At 42.0% G+C, this 26323-nt stretch overlaps 1 protein-coding gene across 10 annotated transcripts in view; it reads right to left on the bottom strand.

Moving 5' to 3' along the window:
- LOC122680657 (HIV Tat-specific factor 1-like) overlaps positions 1-26323 on the bottom strand; it is a 326826-nt gene that overhangs the window by 13433 nt on the left and 287070 nt on the right. The window contains exon 1 of one of the 10 annotated variants that reach the window (XM_043882265.1): positions 14876-14894. The exons of the other annotated variants lie outside the window; for them this stretch is intronic. The gene's annotated coding sequence lies outside the window, so the exon portion shown is untranslated. Of the gene's footprint in view, positions 1-14875; positions 14895-26323 lie in introns of those variants that run through there. 10 annotated transcript variants of the gene reach the window in all.

Below are 26323 nucleotides of genomic sequence, written 5' to 3'. Positions count from 1 at the left end.
TCTTCCAACTGCTCCCATCCCTTGACTGAGATTATTAATAAGCCATTTTTAAGATGAGGACCAGGAGAGAAAAGAAGGAGGGGAAGGTGACAGCTTGCTTGTAATCGGGAGAAAACAAGCTGTAACAATGGCTTGAATGCTGCAGTGGGCACTGGTGTCTTAGGGATGTGAATGGGAAACTGATCCTGCCTTTCAGAAGCACGCTGTAGAGGGGATCCAGATCAACAAAATGAAGTGAAACAAAAACACAATTACAAGACAGGATAAGTGGTGCTTGAATTGGGACTGAAGCAGGCAAAGAAGCTCTAAAGTCAACTTGGGGGAGTCAACATTCTACAGAAGATGCTGAGCTGAGGCTTTGAGGATGGGTAATTCAGAAGACAAATGAGGGAAGGACACTGCAAGCCGAAGGAATGGTGCTTGAAGGTTCAGTATTGCCAGAGCAAGGGCTCAAGGGGCTAGAGGGAAGAAGTGAGGCTAGGCAGGTAACATGAAGCCACTTCAAGAAGGATTTTGAATGCTTTGAAAAGAAACTTGGATTTGGGTCTGCAATTAGTCTAGAAGCAATTAAGATTATTGTGTAGGAGAATAGCATGATTATACACAATTATCAGAAAAATCTCTCTGCTCACAGCACAGAAGAGAGATTTGAGAGTTGCAAGAACACAGTCAGGTTTATCTCTGAGAGGGACAGGACCCCTAACACAAATATAGTGGTGTACTTCATGGACCATGTCTGCTAACACTCTCTGTTAGAGGTCTATAGCCACAGTCTCCAGTTATTTTTTAGCACCAGGGACTGGTTTTGTGGAAGACAGTTTTTCCACGGGCTGGGCTGCAGGGAGGATGATTCAGGCGGTAATGCGAGCAATGGGGAACAGCAGATGAACGTTCACTCTCTGGCCCACCACTCACCTTCTGCTGTGTTACCCCATTCCTAACAGGCCACGGTTGGGGTCTTCAGCATGATGCTAAACTAAAATCTAGCCAAAAAAAAAAGAGAAGACCCTGATGCTGGGAAAGACTGAGGGCAGGAAGAGCGGGGGCAACAGAGAATGGGATGGTTGGATGGCATCACCTACTCAAGGCACATGAGTTTGAGCAAACTCCAGGAGATACTGAAGGACAGGGAAGCCTGGCGTGCTGCAGTCCATGGGGTTGCAAAGAGCTGGACACAATTTAGCGACTGAACAGCCACAAAACTAAAACCAAACTTTATGAGGGGGTGAACTGGTCTAAGTTAAGGCTCTCTGATGGCCTAACTTAAATTTGAGAAAAAATTACCAAATTTAGGCTATTCAATAACATAGACATTATTTAAGTCAACTTTTTGGCAAGTTTTGGACAGCTGTATATCAAAAGTTACAAGCTCCCTGGCACTTTCCTGATACACACAGTTTCTCTGAAACTCATGAAGGGTGTGCACCTGCATTAACTTCAGTGCCATGCCATTGCCATCTGTGAAAAGTCTAACCTACTTAGTCATTTGAGACTCATTCAATATGCCTCAACACATTTAAAGTGGTGAATTTTGGAGTTCCTTTCTAGTCAAATCCTGATTTTCCAGATATTGTCTTGCCTTTATCTGATTACAAATTCTTAAGAACCCACACTATCCAGTTTGCTTTCCTTGAACACTTTTGGCAAGAAAAATAAAAACATGAGGAGATAAAGCTCACACTAGTACATGTCCCTATTTGTCTGTGCTGACAGAAAGTTAGGGAGGAAGAATTCAGAACCTCCATGGCACTTAGACGTGAACACTACACTGGCCGAGTCTTCGTTACTCAGGTTATACTGGGGGTCTGCCCAGTGACATAATGGCTAGGACACTGGGTGGTACATGCAATAGTTGGGTAAAAACAGAAACCTAGACAGGTAACTCAACACCTGGTGTCCAGCAGAACTGGAATCACTGCCCAGACCTCCCTGAAGCTTTAGCCTGAGACGTTCCACAGTGCATTCCACCATCTCGGAAGCAACGCTGCTTCCTGGTTTAGGTTTGGTTTCTATTCAGGAATATAACTGAATTTCATCAAAAAATATAACATGAGCAAAGAATGGGTCCAAACTTCTCAGATACATCTCCACACCCAAGTTTCCAAAGCTTGAGAACAGTCCAAGCTTTCTGGTGGTCATAGCTTTCGTATTTTTCCCCCGAAGTCTTTTTCTGTTTTTCTCAGTAAGAATTCAATCCCTATACCACTTTCTTATTTAAAGAGTTGGGTTTTATGTGTGTTATGACAGTTAAATATTCCATCTTCTTACAACTAAATATAAAAACCAATAAATGGAGGTATGAATTTTCACAATTTCACATTAGAATGCATCTGCCTTTGGTTTCATCAATTTATATGTGGTTATTTCTTATCATAAATAGGTTTTGAGCTGTCAGAATGATCCTTTTCTTCACACATTCCCCAAACAAAAATTTTGCACAGAGCTATCTATACCCCCAAGAAGCATGAAAAATACAGGTTTCCTGACAAGGAAGAAAACATGATAATTGATGACTAAGATAGGCTGCCCTTCTCTGGAGGTTTTTAATTACCACCTTTCATTTACATAACACTTGAAGCTTTTCCAAGAGCTTTCAGGTACATTATCACATTTGTTCCTCAGCACAACCCCTCAAGGAGCGAGAGCGTATATTATAATCATTACTTTCAAGAATAAACCAGGAAGACCCAGAGGGATGGGATGGGGAGGGAGGCAGGAGGGGGGATCGGGATGGGGAACACATGTAAATCCATGGCTGATTCATGTCAATGTATGGCAAAAACCACTACAATACTGTAAAGTAATTAGCCTCCAACTAATAAAAATAAATAAATAAAAAGGTATTTAAAACAATAAAAAAAAAAAGAATAAACCACTAAGAATGAGAGAGGTGCAGTGATTTTGACAAGGTCACACAGCTTGTTATGGATGGAGTTAGTGCTAGAACTCAGGACACCTAACACCTCATCAGATATTTCCTACCATGCATACCTTCCGTAATTCCACTGACTAGAGAGCTATCTGGTATGGCTCCTCTGACCTAAGGAGTGTGCAGCTGATGGCAAAGTTAGTGTAACAGTTTCTTTTATGAGCATTTGTTATCTTTCCATTGGACATTTCAAAAAACTATGGTTTGAGACAAGAGGTGGGATTGTGGACATCCATTCCAGCAAAGCCTCTTGGCTTTAGAGTCAACTCAATCACTTGCTAGATAAGCATCTATAAGTCTCATTTTCCTTAAGCATCAAATGAGCATGATAATAGTACCTATCTCATGGAGTTATTGTGAGGGCTGGAAGAAATGATGCGAGTAAGGCACTCAGCATGATGCCTGGTACATAGTAAGTGCTCAGTAAATGACTGCTGCTATTTCTAGGACTGCTGTTGTCACCATCATTGTCATTATTATTATAGATCATGATGTGTGTAATTCTGAACTCTGTGGTAAGATTCTCCAAATACTGCCAAGCTGTCATTTGGGGGTTATACTGGCCTGTACTTTTCTGGCCCTTACTCAAATAATACGGTTTGCAATTCCATTGACTGGGTGTGCTAATCAGAAGCTTTTTAAAGATTTCTCTTGTCCATTGAGGCCACTAAATAATCTCCACAAGGGTCAAGCTCTATAATCACCCCCGTGGTCTCACCGATTGTACAAGTCAGCACTTACAACCATGATGGAAGATCTATGGTGAAATAAAATGAAAAGTCTAAAGACCCAAAATCAAACTTGTCTGTGGTCTGGTTTATTCTTTCATTGTACCTAATACTCAACTTTTATCTACATAATAATTAAATAATAAGACATTTTCTTAACCAGCATCCTGCACATTTTTAAATACATCCTTTATTAGATAGTAGAGCTTATAAAATATTCATCAACACAAGCTACTGCAGTTTTTTTTCCCTGCTGACCTAACCTCAGAGCTGCTCAAGTGGAAATTAGATTTTTTTGTTAACTCGCAGAAACTGTCTGCATTTGCTAGATTTCCTAAGAAGCAGGAAAAAAGTAATTCTGTAGGATTAATAAGGGCAACGTATATTCTTATTCCAAAAAGACACACAAAAGGGGGCAGAGATCCTATTCAGTGAGGATAATTGATATTGTAGCACAGCGTTCTGCCTAAGCTCATTGTATTTTGAATAGGTGCACAGTTTCTTTGAATCCTCATCAAGAATAGATTGGGGGTCTCTTACGTCTTACCTTGAATTAAAGAAGACTTTTAGAGACTTATGAAATATAAGATACTCATAATGTTAATCAGCATAAATAGACATCTGATTGCACTGCCAAAAGAACGAGGAAGAGATTTTGTCGTGTTAGAGTGTTTGCTCCTAACTGAAAAGCAGGAAAGTCTAAGAACTGTTATTTATCTCTCTTTGCACACTCACGCACGCAGTCCCTATTCTGCCCATGCTCTCTTCTTCCCTCGGTGCCTTTTGCTCCTTTACTTCTCTCTCTTAATTAAAAAGTTCAAGCTTCCAGAAGATTATTGGTTTGTTATTGAATGTCTTGCTTGTTTTTCTGTGATGATTATAAAGCCGGGACCTCAAAGTGCCCTCTCTGTAATCCCATATCTTCTTACCTTGGCATCTTGGTCGCTGCAGACACTCAGAGACTCACTTGATGAGAATGTTCATCAAAACACTAAAAATAGACTAAAACCCTCAACTTCATCACACAAGTCTCTGATTCCTCTACTGTAAAGTGCAGCCTGCCCCCTACATGGAACCCCTCACACACACCCAGTGTCTCAACTGCGATATGAGACCAAGTGAAGTTTCCCTATTTTAATTAGATTTAAATTTCTCTCATTAGGGAAGAAGGACATCTGCTTAGCATTTACATTACTGAAAAGAAGGTAACTCTGAGCCACACAAAAGAGCTTGAAACCACCACCCCCTCTTTTATTAACAATTATTGCAACAACATTTTCTTGCAGAGGTGTGTTTCTTGCCCACTCAGACACTAATTTTATGATAATTTAAATTTATGCTATTGATATTAAGAAAATTGAGCTGTGTGAAATGAAAATATAATATAGTATTACCATACTAGTTAAGTTTTCTTTGTAATTTAAGGTCTTCAGGGCCACATACCAATAATCAGCTTGAAATTTTTCTACCTCTGAAGTAACCTTAGCAACAGGAGGCATCCAAGTGGTACTTCCATTGACATACTTTCTATTTGATTAGAATGTGTTTATCTTAGGACGTTTATCTTAAAACAGAAGTGACAGTAATGGTCATGCTCTCCTGTTCTTATTTCCCATTTCCGTCCCCATTTCTCACATTGCTCTCTCTCCCTCTCACCTTAAGAACCATCAGAAATGGAGAATCCATGTCAGTGGTTTCTACCAAGTAAGCCCCAAGCTTTTTGGAAAGCTTCACCCATTACACTGGATAGAAAATCCAGATGCTTTGGTCTAGTTCTGTGAAAAATACCGTTGGTAGCTTGATAGGGATTGCATTGAATCTATAGATTGCTTTGGGTAGAATAGCCATTTTGACAATATTGATTCTTCCAATCCATGAACACGGTATGTTTCTCCATCTGTTTGTGTCCTCTTTGATTTCTTTCATCAGTGTTTTATAGTTTTCTATGTATAGGTCTTTTGTTTCTTTAGGTAGATATACTCCTAAGTATTTTATTCTTTTTGTTGCAATGGTGAATGGTATTGTTTCCTTAATTTCTCTTTCTGTTTTTTCATTGTTAGCATATAGGAATGCAAGGGATTTCTGTGTGTTAATTTTATATCCTGCAACTTTACTATATTCATTGATTAGTTCTAGTAATTTTCTGGTAGAGTCTTTAGGGTTTTCTATGTAGAGGATCATGTCATCTGCAAACAGTGAGAGTTTCACTTCTTCTTTTCCTATCTGGATTCCTTTTACTTCTTTTTCTGCTCTGATTGCTGTGGCCAAAACCTCCAACACTATGTTGAACAGTAGTGGTGACAGTGGGCACCCTTGTCTTGTTCCTGATTTCAGGGGAAATGCTTTCAATTTTTCACCATTGAGGGTGATGCTTGCTGTGGGTTTGTCATATATAGCTTTTATTATGTTGAGGTATGTTCCTTCTATTCCTGCTTTTTGGAGAGTTTTAATCATAAATGAGTGTTGAATTTTGTCAAAGGCTTTCTCTGCATCTATTGAGATAATCATATGGTTTTTATCTTTCAATTTGTTAATGTGGTGTATTACATTGATTGATTTGCGGATATTGAAGAATCCTTGCATTCCTGGGATAAAGCCCACTTGGTCGTGGTGTATGATTTTTTTAATATGTTGTTGGATTCTGTTTGCTAGAATTTTGTTAAGGATTTTTGCATCTATGTTCATCAGTGATATTGGCCTGTAGTTTTCTTTTTTTGTGGCATCTTTGTCAGGTTTTGGAATTAGGGTGATGGTGGCCTCATAGAATGAGTTTGGAAGTTTACCTTCATCTGCAATTTTCTGGAAGAGTTTGAGTAAGGTAGGTGTTAGCTCTTCTCTAAATTTTTGGTAGAATTCAGCTGTGAAGCCATCTGGTCCTGGGCTTTTGTTTGCTGGAAGATTTTTTATTACAGTTTCGATTTCCTTGCTTGTGATGGGTCTGTTAAGATCTTCTATTTCTTGCTGGTTCAGTTTTGGAAAGTTATACTTTTCTAAGAATTTGTCCATTTCATCCAAGTTGTCCATTTTATTGGCATAGAGCTGCTGGTAGTAGTCTCTTATGATCCTTTGTATTTCAGTGTTGTCTGTTGTGATCTCTCCACTTTCATTTCTAATTTTGTTAATTTGGTTCTTCTCTCTTTGTTTCTTAATGAGTCTTGCTAATGGTTTGTCAATTTTGTTTATTTTTTCAAAAAACCAGCTTTTAGCTTTGTTGATTTCACAATTTGTATGGAAATACAAAAAACCTCTAATAGCCAAAGTAATCTTGAGAAAGAAGAATGGAACTGGAGGAATCAACCTGCCTGACTTCAGACTCTACTACAAAGCCACAGTCATCAAGACAGTGTGGTACTGGCACAGAGACAGAAATATAGACCAATGGAACAGAATAGAAAGCCCAGAGATAAATCCACGAACCTATGGACACCTTATCTTTGACAAAGGAGGCAAGGATATACAATGGAAAAAAGACAACCTCTTTAACAAGTGGTGCTGGGAAAACTGGTCAACCACTTGTAAAAGAATGAAACTAGAACACTTTCTAACACCATACACAAAAATAAACTCAAAATGGATTAAAGATCTAAATGTAAGACCAGAAACTATAAAACTCCTAGAGGAGAACATAGGCAAAACACTCTCCGACATAAATCACAGCAAGATCCTCTATGACCCACCTCCCAGAATATTGGAAATAAAAGCAAAACTAAACAAATGGGATCTAATGAAACTTAAAAGCTTTTGCACTACAAAGGAAACTATAAGTAAGGTGAAAAGACAGCCCTCAGGTTGGGAGAAAATAATAGCAAATGAAGAAACAGACAAAGGATTAATCTCAAAAATATACAAGCAACTCCTGCAGCTCAATTCCAGAAAAATAAATGACCCAATCAAAAAATGCGCCAGAGAACTAAACAGACATTTCTCCAAAGAAGACATACAGATGGCTAACAAACACATGAAAAGGTGCTCAACATCACTCATTATTAGAGAAATGCAAATCAAAACCACAATGAGGTACCATTACACGCCAGTCAGGATGGCTGCTATCCAAAAGTCTACAAGCAATAAATGCTGGAGAGGCTGTGGAGAAAAGGGAACCCTCTTACACTGTTGGTGGGAATGCAAACTAGTACAGCCACTATGGAAAACAGTGTGGAGATTCCTTAAAAAACTGGAAATAGAACTGCCATATGACCCAGCAATACCACTTCTGGGCATACACACTGAGGAAACCAGATCTGAAAGAGACACGTGCACCCCAATGTTCATCGCAGCACTGTTTATAATAGCCAGGACATGGAAGCAACCTAGATGCCCATCAGCAGATGAATGGATAAGGAAGCTGTGGTACATATACACCATGGAATATTACTCAGCCGTCAAAAAGAATTCATTTGAACCAGTCCTAATGAGATGGATGAAACTGGAGCCCCTTATACAGAGTGAAGTAAGCCAGAAAGATAAAGAACATTACAGCATACTAACACATATATATGGAATTTAGAAAGATGGTAACGATAACCCTATATGCAAAACAGAAAAAGAGACACAGAAATACAGAACAGACTTTTGAACTCTGTGGGAGAAGGTGAGGGTGGGATGTTTCAAAAGAACAGCATGTATACTATCTATGGTGAAACAGATCACCAGCCCAGGTTGGATGCATGAGACAAGTGCTCGGGCCTGGTACACTGGGAAGACCCAGAGGAATCGAGTGGAGAGGGAGGTGGGAGGGGGGATCGGGATGGGGAATAAGTGTAAATCTATGGCTGATTCATATCAATGTATGACAAAACCCACTGAAATGTTGTGAAGTAATTAGCCTCCAACTAATAAAAAAATAAAAAAAATAAAAAATAAAAAAAAAAAAAGAAAATCCAGATGCTGTCCAAGCATTACCTCCAACTTGTCACCATAAACAACCTAAAGCAATGAGCCTGAAGTTTTCTGAGTGGAGCGGAGGAGATAACCTCATTTCTGAATAAAGTCCAGAATCCTATGGGCCTGTCCTGCTCAGTTAGACCTCTGAACTTTGACACATCCATCTGGTTCCGATGATATCTTGACACCCAACCCAAGACCTAAGACCATTAACCATGATGCTCGAGAGAAGGCTCTACCATCCTGTCCATCATCAGACACATCTGCCCTAAGAAGAATGCTCTAATTGGAATCATGAACTGAACAATGATAAAGGAAGAGTTGACGCCATCTGCTTCTTTTTCCTACTGTATTCAGTAATTAGGCTTTTCCTCACCTCACATTTTTTCAAAATTCTGGTTTTAATCTTTCACCATATAACTGAGTTAGAATTCTAATTCTATATGTACAGTAGTAGTCACTAAACTTCTGTTTTGTATTTTATCATTTCTGAATTCTTGAAATGCCTAAAAATCAACATGTACGTTGATTATAATATTTCCTTTTCTAAAATGCTATTACTAAATCTACTAGTAAGTGTGTTACTCTACATCATCCTGAACTCACTGAGATCAAATTCCTCCTCTGGGTAGTAGCACAGACATCTATGTCAACACCTAAATGTAGACTTATCTCCCAGGATACTTAAGCCCTCCATGGTTTATGATGAAGCCACTCAATCACTCCGTAAATTCAGTCTCATTACTGGACTCTGGGGCCTATCCAGTTCTCCTTATCCCCCAACCTTGACAAATACATCCTCACATCCCAGTAGTGGTAGCTGGGCTCTGACCTTGTCTCACTTCCTGTAGCAACACCCTCCCAGCACCACCTGCCCGCTCTGTAGCCCCTGTAAGTCTGTCACTGCAGCTTACCTCTGTCAAGATCCATCAGCAGATGGATCCTCTGTTCTCCTGTGTACTCCGGGGCAGAGAAAAAAAGAGACCTTATTCAACTTTGCAATGTTTACATTTATTTTTGATGTTTCTCTTGTTTTCACTGTCAACTGATGTGGCAGGGGGGATTTTAATCTCTACAGCATTTATGTCCTCTTAAGAACTCTGTCTTTGGCTTACTACCAGATCTTCCTAGCATCTCAAGCTACTGGTTTCTTGGGTCACTCACTGGGAGGCCCTCAGTGACCTTGGCTAGGGCTTTCCCCTATCCTGCTGATGACTACTGTACCATCCTTTGTTTGCCCTTGGAGATCTACTGGATTTTCAGGACTGACACTGGCCATTTTACCCTGGGTAGTCTTGGTTATAAGGGTTATCATTGTTTCATGAGCAGATTGAGGGAGAGAGATCAGTGTAGGAGTTCAAAACAATAGAATAGTATCACAGGGACATTGAGGAGGCTATTTAATTTCTCTGAACTTTATTTTCATCTGTGAAATGAAGATAATAATACCACTAGTATTATATGAGGATTAAATAAGAAAATGTATGTAAATACCTGATTACAGTTTCTATCATACTAAGCACTACATAATATGTAGAAACTATTAGCTATTATTATTAGGTGACATGCCCAAAGACAGAAAGCAAGTGAGTGATCTAATTCTAAGCCATTCACTTGCCCTGTTTCATTTTCAGAGCTGACCTAATAGTGTGAACCTGTTGTCCCACATAGAAATCTCCCCATCTGAAGCTCTCTGATCACCATGGAATAACATGTGCCTCTCCTCCGTTTCTGAGAAGAAAAGTAGTCATGGGAGAAACTAATTAAACATACTTTGTATTAGTTATACTGAGGAAAACTTGGATCTACTGAAAGAAACAAAAAAGTGACTCAAGAAAAAAACTGTTCTAATCATCTGCGCTATATGGCAATGGAACAGACCATTGCATAAGACGGCAAGCCCCCCATCACTGAAGATGTTCAAGCTCGGATAGATGTAAAGGGTTAAGAACTGACAGCCTAATCTTTGTTTCTTTCCAATCCTGAGATTCTAAAGATTAGGAAACAAGGCAGCCTATCAGAGTTTATTCACTCATTCAACATTAACTTTCAAAAAATACAGCATGGCTCCAAATTGTGGTTTGATTTGGAGATTCAAAAGCACTTTTTTTAAAACCACTGTAGAGGAGAAACCATGGTATAAAATTGAATCACTATACTATGCACCTGAATCTAACACAACATTGTAAAGTAACTATACTTCAATTGTTTTTAATGGTTTAAAAAATACAAAGAAGAGCATTGTGGTGATAGCTCCCTTCCTAGATTAGGTCGTCTACCTAAATTCTTTAAGGTAATTAAGAGGAAGGTCAAAGGTTCTTCCTGAGTCTTTGGGGGCTTGTTTTGAGCCTGAAATAATCCACATGTCAAAGAGATGCATCTTGAGGTGGCAAGGTTTGCTCGATTACAAGAACAAGAACCCAAGGTCCCTACAATGACCTACGAGGTTCTATGTGACCTGGTCTCTGGCCTCCGCTCCCACCACTCTCCCATCATCACCCTACTGCAGCCAAACTGGCTGCTTTGCTGTTCAGACACTCTCTTGCCACAGGGCCTTTGTACTTACTGACATCCTTTCCCCAGATCTCCATGTGGTTCACTCTCTCACCCTCTCCAGGTCTTTACTCAAAGACCATCTTTGCAGTGGGATATTCTCTGACCACCTTCTCTAGAATTTCAACACTGTCCGCTTTCTCAACTTTCCCTAACCCCATCTTTGCTTGATTTTTTTCCCCATAGCACTTATCACTATACAGCATGTTAAACATGTTACTTTTCATCACATTAAATTGTCCGGCCACACACACTAGAACATCACATCCACAAGGACAGAGATTTCCTTTGTTTTGTTTACTGCTGTGTCTTTAATGCCTGGAATGATGCCTAGAACATAGTAGGTGCCTAATGAATCTTTGTTGGATAAAGGAGAGGAACAGAAGGAGCTCAGATCTCTGATCTTGTGGAGCAGACCTATCACCTTAAGCTCAGAGAGAACCACTGTTTTAATAAGTTCATTATTACATCCTCCCTTTGTTACAGCAGCCAAACCAATACTCAGTGAATGCAAAGAGAGTGATTCTCCTTCAGCAGAGACGAAACGATGCCCCACTCCAGCATCATTCATAACTTCCAAGGGGTGCTCTTCTGATAGGGGATAAATTCATGAACTAAGACAGACAGACATGGTTCCCCCTTCACAAAGTCTATATTTGAATAAAGAGGAAGGCATTGATCACATAATCACACCAACAAATAATAAGTTGCAAGCAAATGAGACCAAAGAGAGGCAGCCAGGAGAGCCAAGAGAGGGAAGATGTGACCTAGTGGGAAAACCTTAAGGAAAATAAACATGGAGGGGGGACTTCCTTGGTGGTCCAGTGGCTAAGACTCCATGCTCCCGATGCAGGGGCCCCAGGTTCAATCCCTGGTCAGGGAACCAGGTCCCACATGAAACAACCAAGAGTTTACATGTCACAGCTAAGACCCAGTGCAACCAAACACACACACACACATGCACTCGTGTGTGTGTGTGTGTGTGTGTGTGTGTGTGTGTGTGTGTGTGTGTGTGTGTGTGTGTGTGTGTGTGTGTGTGTGTGTGTGTGTGTGTGTGTGAAAGCAGATATGTGGAGGGTAAGGAAGTCTTTCTTTGGGAAGGAGGAGAGGGAAGAAACTTCCAGGCAGAGGTAACAGTATGTGTCAAGTCCCCGTGTTTGAAGGAAGTGTGGCAAATGTAAGAGAATGAGGGAAGCTTGTTGGCTGGAGCAGACTGTGGGGGAGAGGCAAGTGCTGTCTGAAGGAGCCCAAGAGATAAGAGCTGAGGACTTTTGACTTTCTATCGTGAACAGTGCAAGCCCAAGATGTGCTTTAGGCAGGAGGGCAGGTGACATGACTGATACAGGCTTCCTGGTTTTCAGAAATGTTCTCTGGACCCTCAGAGCCCCCTCTCCAGCAGAGTACTCCCCAGCTGCCCCTGAGATGACGACAGACTGAAAACCTTTGGAATGGGAGCCTTGCTTCTGTTACAGCTCTTTCATTTGGTGCCTCACAAATTAGTTGCAAGAACTTGCCCTGGAGACAAGGGGATGTAAATGCAGACGATGTGGAATTATAATAACATAAACATTATGAAACAATGCAAACCAGTTGGGCCCCCTGTGGAGAAATAATCCCTGTGCTCCTTTCCGAATTGTCTTTATGGAAATTTCATAAAATTTGCCATTATTAAAACTGAGTAGCAATTATTTCTTTCTTTGGTTCATCAGTTGTGGGAGGAAAATTAATTGCGTTCTCCTTCTTTTCTGGAGTTCATCAGCTAGGAATGAGGCAATGAGGATTGACAGGCCCAGGCCCTCTGTTGATGGAGAGAAGGCAGGAGAGCCTGTGGGATGTTATCACAGATGTGACTTTAGAGGTGGGAGCGGTTAAGAGAGTGGTCGTGGCAGATGCGGCCGCGCTAACAAGTGTGCTCAGGAAGCCCAAGTCATTACGGTGTGTTGACATAACATTTGCCAGCTTCACAGGGGCCATCATTGTAAATTAGATTTAATATTGATCAGACCATTCTCCATCAGGGCCAGGAGAAAATTGGACACAGAGTTCTTAGTCAAAATTGGCTCTTAAGATTCTGCTTTCTAATTACCATAGAAGAACAGAAATCCGGGGCCTGGCTGGCTGGCCCAGTGTGGCAATAACTGCTCTCCTGTCCCCTAAGGGCCGTGCAGAAGTGACAGCAATTTCCGCTGTCTCTCCATTTTCTCTCCCAGCCCGACTCCGCCGTGCAGCCGCGGAGCAGAGAAGGAAGGGTGAGGAGGGGGACGTGGCAAAGGGACCAGGGGGCTCGCAGGGTACAGACGGCTGCGCTCCTCTTCTCAGCTGTCACCTCAGAAAGCTGAGAGACTTTTTAAAGAAATTTGGTTTGCCCAGAGTCTAAATAAGCTATGTGTTTTGTTTTTTTTTAAGTCCACTCAAAGTTAGGAGTCTAGAGAAATTGCCAGTGTATCTCCCACCACCACTGGCTTACCTTGACCCTTTGAGGGAACGTGGTGGACAAGCCTGGGTTAAATCCTGACCTTTAGAGAAGCCTGGCGGGCTATAGTCCATGGGGTCACAAAGAGTAGAACAGGACTGAGAGACTCAGCTGACCCTCTGCACCATCTGACATTGGGCAGATGACTGACATCTCTGAACTTCAGTTTCTTCTACAAAACAGAAATCATGATACAACCTGTCTCAAAGGGTTGTAGTAAGGACTAAAGGGATAATGAATTAATTAGGCATTCAGCTAATATCAGCTATGGTTTTCAGTACTGCTATTGTTATAGGCTATATTGCCCTTATTAGGATATTATTTGTTCTATTAGACAAGAATATTAATGCTAATAATAACAATAGGAGCATGACATCTAATTTTTTACTTTAAAAACAGTAACTGGCCAGGACAACTCCAAGTATCAGAAAGCAGTTCCCAGGCCATTTTAGACACTTGGGCTTCTCTCTTCCAACTCCAGCTCCATCCAAAGGCTTGCAGAACGCCCGAACTTCAAGTTTCTCTGTTTGACATCTTTTTCCTGGGAGCTTCAGGAGGACCTAATACTTCTCAAGACTTATCCTCACCTTTCATGGACTTTCCAGGCAGGGAATGTACTGGAATCAGAAATCACATCCTATTTATCTTTGGCTCTCTTGACACCTTACACAGAACTTAGCCCGTAAAAACCAGGCCGGAACTAAGGTGAAGCAAGGGAGGCTCCCAGGACATGGAATCTGAGGCTGTAATCACTCTCAAGCAAGCTCTACACTTTCATGACCCTAAAAATTAGCACTTCCTTAAACTGTGTGCCCTAGAAGCCTCCTTTATGTCACCAGGGTCCTGTCTCTGCTTAGAAGAGATGCTTTATCAAGATGACATGAATAGATGAATGATAAGAAAAGGATTCCCCAACTGTTCTATAACCCTAACCCCCAGCCCTGGGCAGCCGGATGCTACTGCTGGTTTGCTGGCCTGGATACACACAGGAAAAGAAGATTTTGAGACAAGAAAGTTTTTGGGAATCTGCTGTACCAATAATAAATGCAAAAGTACCCGATTTAATATTTATTTATTTGACTGCATCAGGTCTTAGGTGCAGCACAGGGGATCTTCCTTGCAGCGCAAAGGCTCTCTAGTCGTGGTCCACAGGCTTAGTTGCCTTGTGACACGTGGGATCCTAGTTCCCTGAAAAAGGAATTAAACTCACATCCCCTGCCTTGGAAGGCAGATTCTTAACCACTGGACCATCAAGGAAGTTCCCAAAGTACCAATTTTTAAAAAACAGCAGTCCCAGGTTTATCTTACCTGCAAAAAGCTCTTCCTCTAAGCTTCATCAAGTTATTGGTCTTCAGAATTAATTACAAAACTCCAGTCCAACCAGAAACATCTGCTGCCCGTTAGTAAAACAGTAACCAAGGAACTGAAAGAAAGCAGGTCCCAGGAGCCTTAGGTCCCCGATTTATTAATTTACAGAGCTTGTTTCCTCCTGCTCCCTCAAATGATTTCCAGAAAGAGTCAGGCAGGTCTAACATCTCTGTGGGATTTTACTCTCTGTCCCCCAGGACTATTTCTTACACAACTGACACCTTTCCATAGGAAAAAATATATATATTTCTCTTTGACTGTACATTCTCATTCAATTCCAGCTTCTGCCTTCAACTCCAAGAGCTTTCTTCCCTTGAAGCCATAAGTCTCCTAATCTATCCTTCCCAATTCGCATTTTAGTGAGTTCACCTACTCTTGGAGACCAAACTGCAGCTGTGGAATTTGTTTATGGAGTCAAACCATGCACTAAAAATGTTCAGAATTTTATCATAAGCACAGGCACATGATAAAATATGTATATATGAAAAAGCATCCAGATGATGATAAACCACTAAAATGTCAACCATTTTTTGTGCATTTAGTACATGCCAAACCTTCTTTCATTTTATCCTGCTACTAATTAGTTCAGTTTTCTCTCCTATAAAATATGCCATGTGAACTGATTTGTTACCTTATTTCAATTTGAAGGCATCTAGTGTGAGGCTAGGAGGAGGCCAGGGCCTGACTTAGTTATATACTGAAGTGGACATCTATCATTTGTCCCTACCCAGCATTCATCCCCCTGTTTCTAGAAATGGTGCCCCAATTTTCTTTTGGAAACCACTTTTCCTCCTCTCTCCAACCATATGCAAGGGGTTGGACTCAGCCTGTTGGTTTCAGAGATGGGAATGGGTCCGAGTTCTAACTAATCTGAATGGTACACATCCGAGGGCCTGTGACTGCCCATGCTACACATGCTGTGAAAGCCAGAGGGATGAAAGGCAGACCCAGACCATGAGCTGGGGAAGCGATTCCTTCTCTGTACAGGGTGGCCATCAGCTGAAAGTTACTGAATGGTCACTTCTCTTTCAGGCAGGAAGATCCTGCCAGTAGAAAGTAGACTTAGAGCTGGGGCAGAAACATCCCAGAACACCTTATGTGGACTTCTGGAGCCATCTCTGCCAGAAGTTGGAATTTGCAGTTACATAAAACAATTTGTTTTCACCTAAGCCAATATGATACATGAGACATTTGTAATAGTCTGAAAAGTCAAAGTGTCAGTCAGTCGTGTCTGACTCTCTGTGACCCTGTGGACTATAGCCTTCCAGGCTCCTCTGTCCATGGAGTTTTCCAGGCAAGAATACTGGAGTGGGTTGTCATTCCCTACTCCAAGGGATTTTCCCAACCCAGGGATCAAACCCACATCCCCTACATTGTAGGTAGATTCTTTACCATCTGAGCCACAAAGGAAGTCCATAATAGTCTGAAGCAATGGCTGAAGCACTGATTTAAATCAACTGGAGGGACATCCCCTGTGGTCAAGTGGTTAAGAAACCGCCTGCCCATGAAGGGGACATGAGTTTGCTTCCTGGTTCGGGAAGACCCCACCTGCACTAAGCCTGTGCACAACCACTGAAGCCTGCACGCCTCGAGCCTGCGCTCCGCAACAACAGAAGCCGCCAGAGTGAGAAGCCGTGCACTGCGACCAAGAGCGGCCCCGCTCGCCACACCCCGAGAAAGCCTGAGCACAGCGACGAAGACCCAGCACTGCCAAAAACAAATAAATAAATTTAAAAAAATCACTGGCGAACAGTGACTTCCACAATAACACAACCACTTGGCTCAGACCAGGATAGCCACTGTTTTCACAATCAGATCTGCCAGGCAAGCACCCCAGTGATTACTCCAAACTGACCACAAAACAAGCTACTACAAGTATCTTCATTCATTATACCTAAGTATTTAGGGGATGGTTTGGAGCAGACCCCATCCCCTTTCAGAGAGAGAAATGCCTTCCTGATGGAACTAACCTGCTTTAAGAAAGCAAGGTTTTGGTCCTCCAGTTAAATACTTGAGCGGTAAGAGCAAGGGCTGGAAGACTGGGCTGTTTTATTCTGCAGCTGAACGGCAGAGATTAGGTGTGCTGCACCTTCACGCCCAGAAGCTGCAGTGGCTAGTGAAAGCTGAAATGAGGCAGGAACCAGCGTGCTGAGCAAGGGGAAATGGATGAACTTGGGAGAGTTCTCCTGCTGTGGGGAGCCTTTTCCAGGCAGCACCTCTAATTGCATGAGCAATAAGGACAACACCGCAGAGGCTGGAGGCTTGGCAGAAGTTGAATGTTGCCTAAATGAGACTGTACCTAGTTTCTAAACTTCGGTCTTGGTCAGTGAGACCTGACTGGTTCAAAGACAGAAGCATTTACATAAATCTTCAGCCTTTAGAGCAGATTCCATGAGAAAGCTCCAGAAGCACCATGATAGGCTAAGGGAGCAAAAGCACTGTTAAAGGACATGCAGGCAGATGTAGCTCAGCCTTCTCTGATGTGTTCACCAGATTTCTGAGCTCTATTTAGATTCCTCCAAATGTAAACCTTTTCTTTCCCTTTGCTTCTTCAAACTGAGGCATCTCCTGCTGAGCAGTGCTAGGGAGAGGCAATGTTGGACCAAGTAACACATTTTTAATGATGTGAAACAAAGCTTTAATCATCACAGTTATTTACAAAATAATGTCCTCCTTGCATTTGGTTTAATAGCACTTTGTCCACAGCTTTCATCAAAACAACTACCCATCTGACTTATTGGAAGATTATATGAAATGTCAGAAGAGCTCCCTGGACTCATAAAGTGCTTCCTCGCCAATCAGGATTTTAATTTTGGATGGAGAAAGAATAAATACAATAATCATTGAACACTGTGACATTAACTGATCAAGACACCCTCTTCCCTTGAATTATCAATTTCACATTGGCATAAAAAATAGATCAGTGACAATTTAGTCCCACATCTGGTGACCTTTAAGTAATGCTGTAACACTTCACAGCTTTGTCATTAGCATGTCATCAGCCTTCTCTCTGAAAGAAATGATACCTAAATGCTTCATTTTAGAATGTCTCCAAAGTTTGCTAATGTTTAATATCTGGTAACAAATCTAGAGAAGTATAAAGGACCCATACAAGGCAACTTGGTCAAAAGCAATCTTCAAAATAATCTTATTATAATTTACCGTGTGAGAGACATGGGATAGTCAAAAAGCTATAGAACCTTGGTATGCACTGTGTTCAAGGGGAGACCTGCTCACAGCCACATCCTCCTGGTGGATAGGATGTTGGTGCCAACACTGTGGGGCTCTATCCAGATTTCAAATATACACCCCTTTCTACTCAACAATTCTACTTCTAGAGTTCTAGTCTACTGAGCTATTTATACATGAGCACAAAAGACTGTTCATTACAGCTTTGTCTGTAATATCAACCATATCCAAAACTGTAAACCTAAATTCCTTGTGGCTCAGCTGGTAAAGAATCTGCCTGTAATGCAGGAGACCTGGGTTCAACCCCTGAGTTGGGAAGATCCCCTGGAGAAGGGAAACGACACCCACTCCAGTATTCTGGCCTGGAGAATTCCATGGACTGTATAGCCCATGGGTCACAAAGAGTTGGACACGACTGAGAGACTTTCACTTTCAAATTTCCTTTAAAAGAGGAATGCTTAAATTGGTGCACCTGCATAACGGTGCATGATCCAGTCACTAAAAAGGAATGAGTTTACCATTTACACTGACCTCATAAGTTCTCTGTACTGTACTGTTAACACCACATCAAACATATCAGGAAATCGTCTTGAACTCATTTCAGACAATGACCAGAATCCAACCTCTTCTCACAACCTCCTGTGTGCCCATCCCGATTCAAGCCACCACTATCTCATTTAAATGACCGCAGTCACCTCCTATCAGGTCTCTCACGTCTGTCTTGTCTCCAAAGAGCCTATTATGAACATGGCAGCCAAAGTCATCTCGCCAAACGTCATTCAGATCAAGTGTCTTCCAACAGCAAAACCTAACAGTGACTTCCCATTTGACTCCCCACAAATGCCAAAGTCCTCACAGTGGCCATGAGGCTCCTCCTGACCAACTCATCCCTCCAGCCCACAGTTACCTCTATGTCTTCCATTCTTCCATCTGCCCCGCCGCCGGACTCTGCTTTAGCCCCTATTTCTCTCTATCCCTCAATCATGTGGAGTCCTCGGGCCTTTGCACTGCTTGCTCTCTCTGTCAGAAAACTCTTCCCCAGATACCACATGTCCATTCCCTTATCTTCTTCAAATCTGTGTTCAAAAAGCACTTTCTCAAAAAAGCACACTTTGAAAACGTTAGTCCCTCAGTTGTATCTGACTCTTTGCGACCCCGTGGACTGTAGCACACCAGGCTCCTCCGTCCATGGAATTCTCCAGGCAAGAATACTGGAGTGGGTAGCCATTCCCTTCTCCAGGAGATCTTCCCTGACCAGAGGTTGAATCCAGGTCTCCTTCACTGCAGGCAGATTCTTTACTGTCTGAGCCACCATGCATCTTGACCAACATATATAAAATAACAACACATCACCCCCTGGCACTACTAATCCCATTTTCCTTTCCTCTATAGCACTTATCTCCTAATTTACCACATCATTTACTTACCTGATATATCATTGCTTACTGTCTACCTATCCCTCTCTCCACTAGAATATAAACACCAAAAAGCAAGGATCTTTGTCTGTTTCGCTCACCAATGTATCACAAGAGCCTTGAACAGTACCTGGCACATAGGAGATGCTCAATAAATATTTCCTGAGCCAATGAATGCATGGACATAATAAAATTATATTCATAACAAAATGCTTTATTGAGCACTGATCCTCTTATAAGCACTAAACTAAGCACTTAGCATATATTTATGTCATATAATCCTTACATAAATACTAGGGAAAGCAGAAAGGGCAGAAGAGAGGGTAAGGTATTATAATTCCCATTCTGCAGGTGAATAAAATGGAAAACCAGAAGGCTAACAATCCACAAAGGTTACATTCTAATAAGCAGCGGGATGAATGAGAGGAGGGAAGGAGATTTGAATGCAGGTCTGTCCACCTGCTTAAACGGGAGATTGTAACCACTGCGCCCGACTGCTGCTCCAAAGGGAGCCCAACCAGCTAAAAATCTACATGCGTTCATACTACGTCCCTTCAGTACTGTCCAACTCTTTGTGACCCCAGGGACTGGGGCCTGCCAGCGCCTCTGTCCATGGGGTTCTCCAGGCAAGAATACTGGAGTGGGTTGCCATGCCCTCCTCCAGGGGGTCCCCCTGACCCAGGGATCAAACCCACATCTCTATGTCTCGTGCATTGACAAGTGGGTTCTGTACCACTAGTGCCACCTGGGAAGCCCTAAAAGGCTACATACCCACTCAGTCTCTTGCTCCATCCTCTTTAGGTTTCCATAATACCTATCAGGCTTTCCAGATAGCTCAGTGGTAAAGATTCTGCCTGCCAATGCAGGAGATGAGGTTAAGTTTAATCCCTAGGTCAGGAAGATCCCCTAGTGGAGGACATGGCAACCCACTTCCCCAGAAAAATTCATGGACAGAGGAGCCTGGTGGGCTACAGTCCATGGGGTCACAAAGAGTCAGAAAAACAACTGGGAGACTGAGCATTACTGCTGCTGCTGCTACTAATACCTGTTATTTTAGACAAATGCTACCAAGCTGAACATGCTTCAGCTTTGCTGACGCTTACTCCTTGGAAGAAAAGTTATGACCAACCTCGACAGCATATTAAAAAGCAGAGACATTACTTTGCCAACAAAGGTCCATCTAGTCAAGGCTATGGTTTTTCCTGTAGTCATGTAGGGATGTGAGAGTTGGACTATAAAGAAAGCTGAGCACCAAAGAATTGATGCTTTTGAACTGTGGTGCTGGAAAACACTCTTGAGAGTCCCTTGGACTGCAAGGAGATCCAACCAGTCCATCCTAAAGGAAATCAGTCCTGAATATTTATTGGAAGGACTGATGTTGAAGCTGAAACTCCAATACTTTGGCCACCTGATGCAAAGAATTGACTCATTTGAAAAGACCCTGACACTGGGAAAGATTGAAGGCGGGAAATGGGGACAACAGAGGATGAGAAGGTTGGATGGCATCACCAACTCAATGGATATGAGTTTGAATAAACTCCAGGAGTTGGTGATGGACAGGGAAGCCTGGCGTGCTGCAGTCCCAGGGGTCGCAGAGTCAGCCACAACTGAGCAACTAAACTGAACTGAACTGAACAACTTTGTGTACCTAAAAATGAAGTGTGGTCCTGGGTAAGATAATGGATGAGGCCATAAGTCTTTAAATTTCCTTCAAGCTTGTGATTTTATCAATATTAAGTTGCAAATCATACTTTGCTTCTGGGAGTGGTGCTTTGGTTTACTTTCACTCTAAGGAACTGTATCTCTCCCTCATGCCCAACTATTAGCTGTAGTCATAAACAGCAATCAGTGGGACATGAGGGTTTTTTATGAGATAGTTAATTCCAATGTGGTATTCTTTGGTATTTTTGAAAAATTTTAATGTCAGCAAATTTGCTTTTGGATCTGCAAATATGATTTTGTTCTAGATACTCCTGTTTTATGAGTGAGATTAATTTTACTCAGAATATTGCTAGAAAGTAGACTCTCTTAAATTTAGTATAATATGTCAATAAATAATTTCTCTCCCATAAACTAAATGAATTCTGAGTTTTAAAAAAATGGATAAGGTATCTAGAATCTAAGTGGTAAAATTAAATTGGAAAGTTTTAAGGAGGAAACACCCTCAATGATTTTTTCAGAACTTTTCTAGATCAGTGATGTCAATGCTAATCCCACAACTCTCAGTATTAACTTGGAGAGCTCCCTCCATGAGTAACAGAGCAGATTCTGTGGGTGCCCCACCCATACCTCTGAGCTACGTCACTTCCTCCACATGGTCTGATTTCTGATGGCAGCATTCGTATCTTTTGCTTCAGAAGATTTTTTGGCCTTCTATGCCTCTTCTACCCAAGCACACAGGCCAGAGTATCAAGAACTGTATGCCCAAGAGACACGTGCACCCCAATGTTCATCACAGCACTGTTTATAATAGCCAGGACCTGGAAGCAACCTAGATGCCCATCAGCAGATGAATGGATAAGGAAGCTGTGGTACATATACACCATGGAATATTACTCAGCCATTAAAAAGAATTCATTTGAATCAGTTCTAATGAGATGGATGAAACTGGAGCCCATTATAGAGTGAAGTAAGCCAGAAAGATAAAGAACATTACAGCATACTAACACATATATATGGAATTTAGAAAGATGGTAACGATAACCCTATATGCAAAACATAAAAAGAGACACAGATGTACAGAACAGACTTTTGGACTCTGTGGGAGAAGGCGAGGGTGGGATGTTTCAAAAGAACAGCATTGAAACATGTATATTATCTATAGTGTAACAGATCACCAGCCCAGGTTGGATGCATGAGACAAGTGCTCGGGCCTGGTGCCCTGGGAAGACCCAGAGAGGGAGTTGGGAGGGGGGATTGGGATGGGGAATACATGTAACTCCATGGCTGATTCATGTCAATGTATGACAAAACCCACTTCAATACTGTAAAGTAATTAGCCTCCAACTAATAAAAATAAATGGAAAAGAAAAAAGAAGTATATAAAAAAAAAAGAACTGTATGCGCCTGGGAACAGCTCAATTACTGGGGCTTAGTATACAACGACCCCACCCTCACAGAATGACTCTGGGGTGCCTTTCTTGCACTAGCTCCTAGTGTGGCCCAGTGAAGTTCCAGGGGTCACCTGCCTGACAATATGTTCTTTATTGGCACCTTCTTTTTTTCTCCATTCCCTAACCACTGTTACCTGGGACCAACTTTCTAGTAATTTACTTGCATTCGAATCCTTATGACAGGATATGCTTCTGGAGTAACTCAGTCTAAGACAGCTGCCTTCATTTGGGGCTTAGATGTAGGTCTTGGGAATAATAATATTCTTCCTTCTTCAGAAAATATATATTGAATATCTACCATGTTCCAGTGAAAGAAAGACAGGGAAGCCTGGCGTGCTACAGTCCATGGGGTCACAGAGGGTCAGACATGACTGAGTGACTGAAGAAGAACCATGTTCCAGGCATTGTTTTTGTCGCTGGAGATTTAGCAGTGACCCAATAAACAAAAATCTCAGTTTTCATGGAGTTTACATTCTTGTGGGGAAAATAATATACAAAGTAAAAATATAGTGTAAGATAGATTATGATGTAAGTGCTGTGGAGGAAAACAAAGCCAAGGAGAGGAATAGGGAGCGCCAGCTACTGAGGTGTGCGATTGCAAAAATGTGGGCAGTGAAGGTGGACAAGAGAGTGACGTGAACAAAGAGCCGGAGCGGTGGAGGATAAGCCAGGGAAGAGGAACGCTTGCCTAGGCAGGAGGAGACAGGTACAGAGGGGGCCGGGCCTGCAATGCTGCAGAAATATCAGGGCCACTGGGAGAACGTGATAGGAGATGAGTCATTTCTGTTATTGTAACTATTTCTTGTTAGTACTACTGCTTAATAGGTATTTGTTGTTGTTGTTTCCACGTTTTAGTATGAAAATTACAGAAAGGTTGAAACGTTTCACAGTGAAGACCCATGTACTCACCACCTGAATTCTACCATATTTGCTATACCTGCTTTTCCACACATCTATCCTTTGACTCATCGATCAAGCCATCTTTCTAATTCATCTCAAAGTAAATTACATTTAACAAACATAATCATAATACAGATATTGTTTCTAAACCTGACAACAGCCTTGAAAGGTGGATGCTATATCCCTATTTTACAGATGGGAATCCTGAGACTCAGAGAGGTTGAATATCTCAGCTAAGGCAGGAACACAGGCACTGGTTCAGTGATTCTAGTCTGAGTTTGCTCAATGCCAGCACTCACATTCTTTCCACTATTGACACACCTGCTGCTCTTTGCCAATAAATGCATCCTGAAGAATGGACAAGGAGTTGGTAAGCAGCCCTGCTCTTCTCTGAAGGGAGCTGTTTCCCTTCCCTACTTCCTCTGCATCTGAAAGACAGAGATCCAGTGATGTGCTGGTAAATGTTAACCAATTAGCTGTTTGGATGAGGATGGAGAGAAGGGCAGAGCCCCAGTGTGCAATATTTCACCAGTTCCTGAGATATAAGTACTCCTACCCTGGCTGATCTGAAGCCACCTAACTGGGGTCATTTTGTAAGCTCTTGTGAGCTGGTGCAAGCCGGCTCCAGCAGAGCATCACAGTTGCTCAATCTTACACTGTGGACAAGTACCACTGGTCCTGAGGACCAGCATCAAATTCGGGATCAGAGCCCATTGCCTGTACCAGTGCTCAGTAAATACAAGTGGTGGTGAGAACAGAGATCTACACCTTTCCACCCACATCCACAGCCAGCATCACACATCTGTTCACACATACGCACACACATTTTCTTCTCAGGGTGGATGACAGAACATTTGAATAATGAATACGGGACACTATATATAATACACTTGTGTAAAGCAAACTTCACCACAGAAAGTAACTAAACCCCTTTCTCTGTATAATTTCTAGCCCTTGATCCACTGCTCTTGCTTTGTCTCTCTCTTTGTCGTTTTTGTTTCCCTGTACTGCTGACCACGATTTTCTTTGGCAAGAGCACTGATGGTGTGCTGAAACCAGAGAACACCATATTTCATGTAGGTCAAGGTTATAAATTAAAAGATGCTTGCTCCTTGGGAAAAAAGTTATGACCAACCTAGACAGCATATTAAAAAGCAGAGACATTACCTTGCCAACAAAGATCCATCTAGTCAAAGCTATGGTTTTTTCCAGTAGTCATGTATGGATGCGAGAGTTGGACCATAAAGAAGGCTGAGCATGAAAGAATTGATGCTTTTGAACTGTGGTGTTGGAGAAGATTCTTGAGAGTCCCTTGGACTGCAAGGAGATCCAACCAGTCCATCCTAAAGGAAATCATTCCTGAATATTTATTGGAAGGACTGATGCTGAAGCTGAAGCTCCAATACTTTGGCCACCTGATACAAAGAACTGACTCATCTAAAAAAACCCTAATGCTGGGAAAGATTGAAGGCAGGAGGAGATAGGGACAACAGAGGATGAGATGGTTGGATGGCATCACCGACTTGATGGACATGAGTTTGAGCAAGCTCCAGGAGTTGCTGATGGACAGGGAAGCCTGGCGTGCTGCAGTCCATGGGGTCACAAAGATTTGGACACGACTGAGCGACTGAACTGAACTGAACTGAAGTGAGGTTATAAACCATTTAAAACACAAACACTCTGCCCTGAGAAGCTTGCTCTTCCTCCTCCTCCTCGAGCTTCCTTTCTTGGCCAAAACATTTACACACGTTCAAGGCATTTCCCAGGGTTGCCCTGGACAAGATTCTGTTTCTTTTCATCACGCCATCATGCCACCTGAAGCCTGATTCTTTTTGTCTCCCTGCTCGATCCTCCTCCCCCAACTGCCCTCTACCTTCTTCACCCAAATTTCCCTCTGCATCCTTTCCCCAGGGGCCTCATACATTTAAGATAAAGTATCTGATCCCATCACCTAAAGCTCCCTGTCTTCCAGACCTGGCTGAGGCTATTTGCACCAACTTTGGTAGGTCAGTTCCGGAAGCTTTATAGTCAGACTTCTCCAAGTTGAACCCCTTAGTCATTTCCTCCTTCCCCACCTCACCCCATCTCACCCCAAATCCCACCTCCTGCCATACTCTTGTCCCATGCAGGCCACATCCCCAACAGTCTGCAGTGCAAATAACAATCATTGCTGGCAGAATCAGCACGGACAAAATCTGATGCTTAACGACTTCAAAGCATTTTTATAGTACAGCAAATCCCATTACCATGCAACAAAGAACAGCTAATTGTTAAGAATTAATAATGAGAAGTAAGTATAGATAATGGTTTAGCTGACACTGTCATATTTTAATACACTATGTCCTGAAATATTTGCGCCTTTGGGTTGTGAATGTGCTATTTTTGTCACTAATAGGCCTATAGAAGCCTTGTGGAAATGAGAAGTTTCCTCAAAGAAAGTTATGCATTCTGAGATTTCTGTGATAAGGGGAAGGGGTCAATGTGCCTGTAGTTTCTGTGCGTCATTAAAATTCTGCTTCCATACTGCATAATGTGAGTAATATTAATTTTCTAAACATTCGTGTACAGCAGCTGCTAACTAATTTCCATAACAGTGCTCCTATTCTACAGGCATTTTAAAGAGGGGGAAGGAAAAAAATAAATAAACAAAGAGGGGGAAGGAGATGACTGCTGACTGTCTGCCAAGCAGAAAGGCTTATCCTAACCTCCTCTGAATCATTCCAGGCCAAGAAAGGGACCACATTAGAAATGCCATCTCTCCACCCATGAAG

Source organism: Cervus elaphus, chromosome 22 (genome assembly GCF_910594005.1).
Source record: "Cervus elaphus chromosome 22, mCerEla1.1, whole genome shotgun sequence".
Lineage (NCBI taxonomy): Eukaryota > Metazoa > Chordata > Mammalia > Artiodactyla > Cervidae > Cervus > Cervus elaphus.
This window is presented reverse-complemented; position numbering and strand designations above follow the sequence as displayed.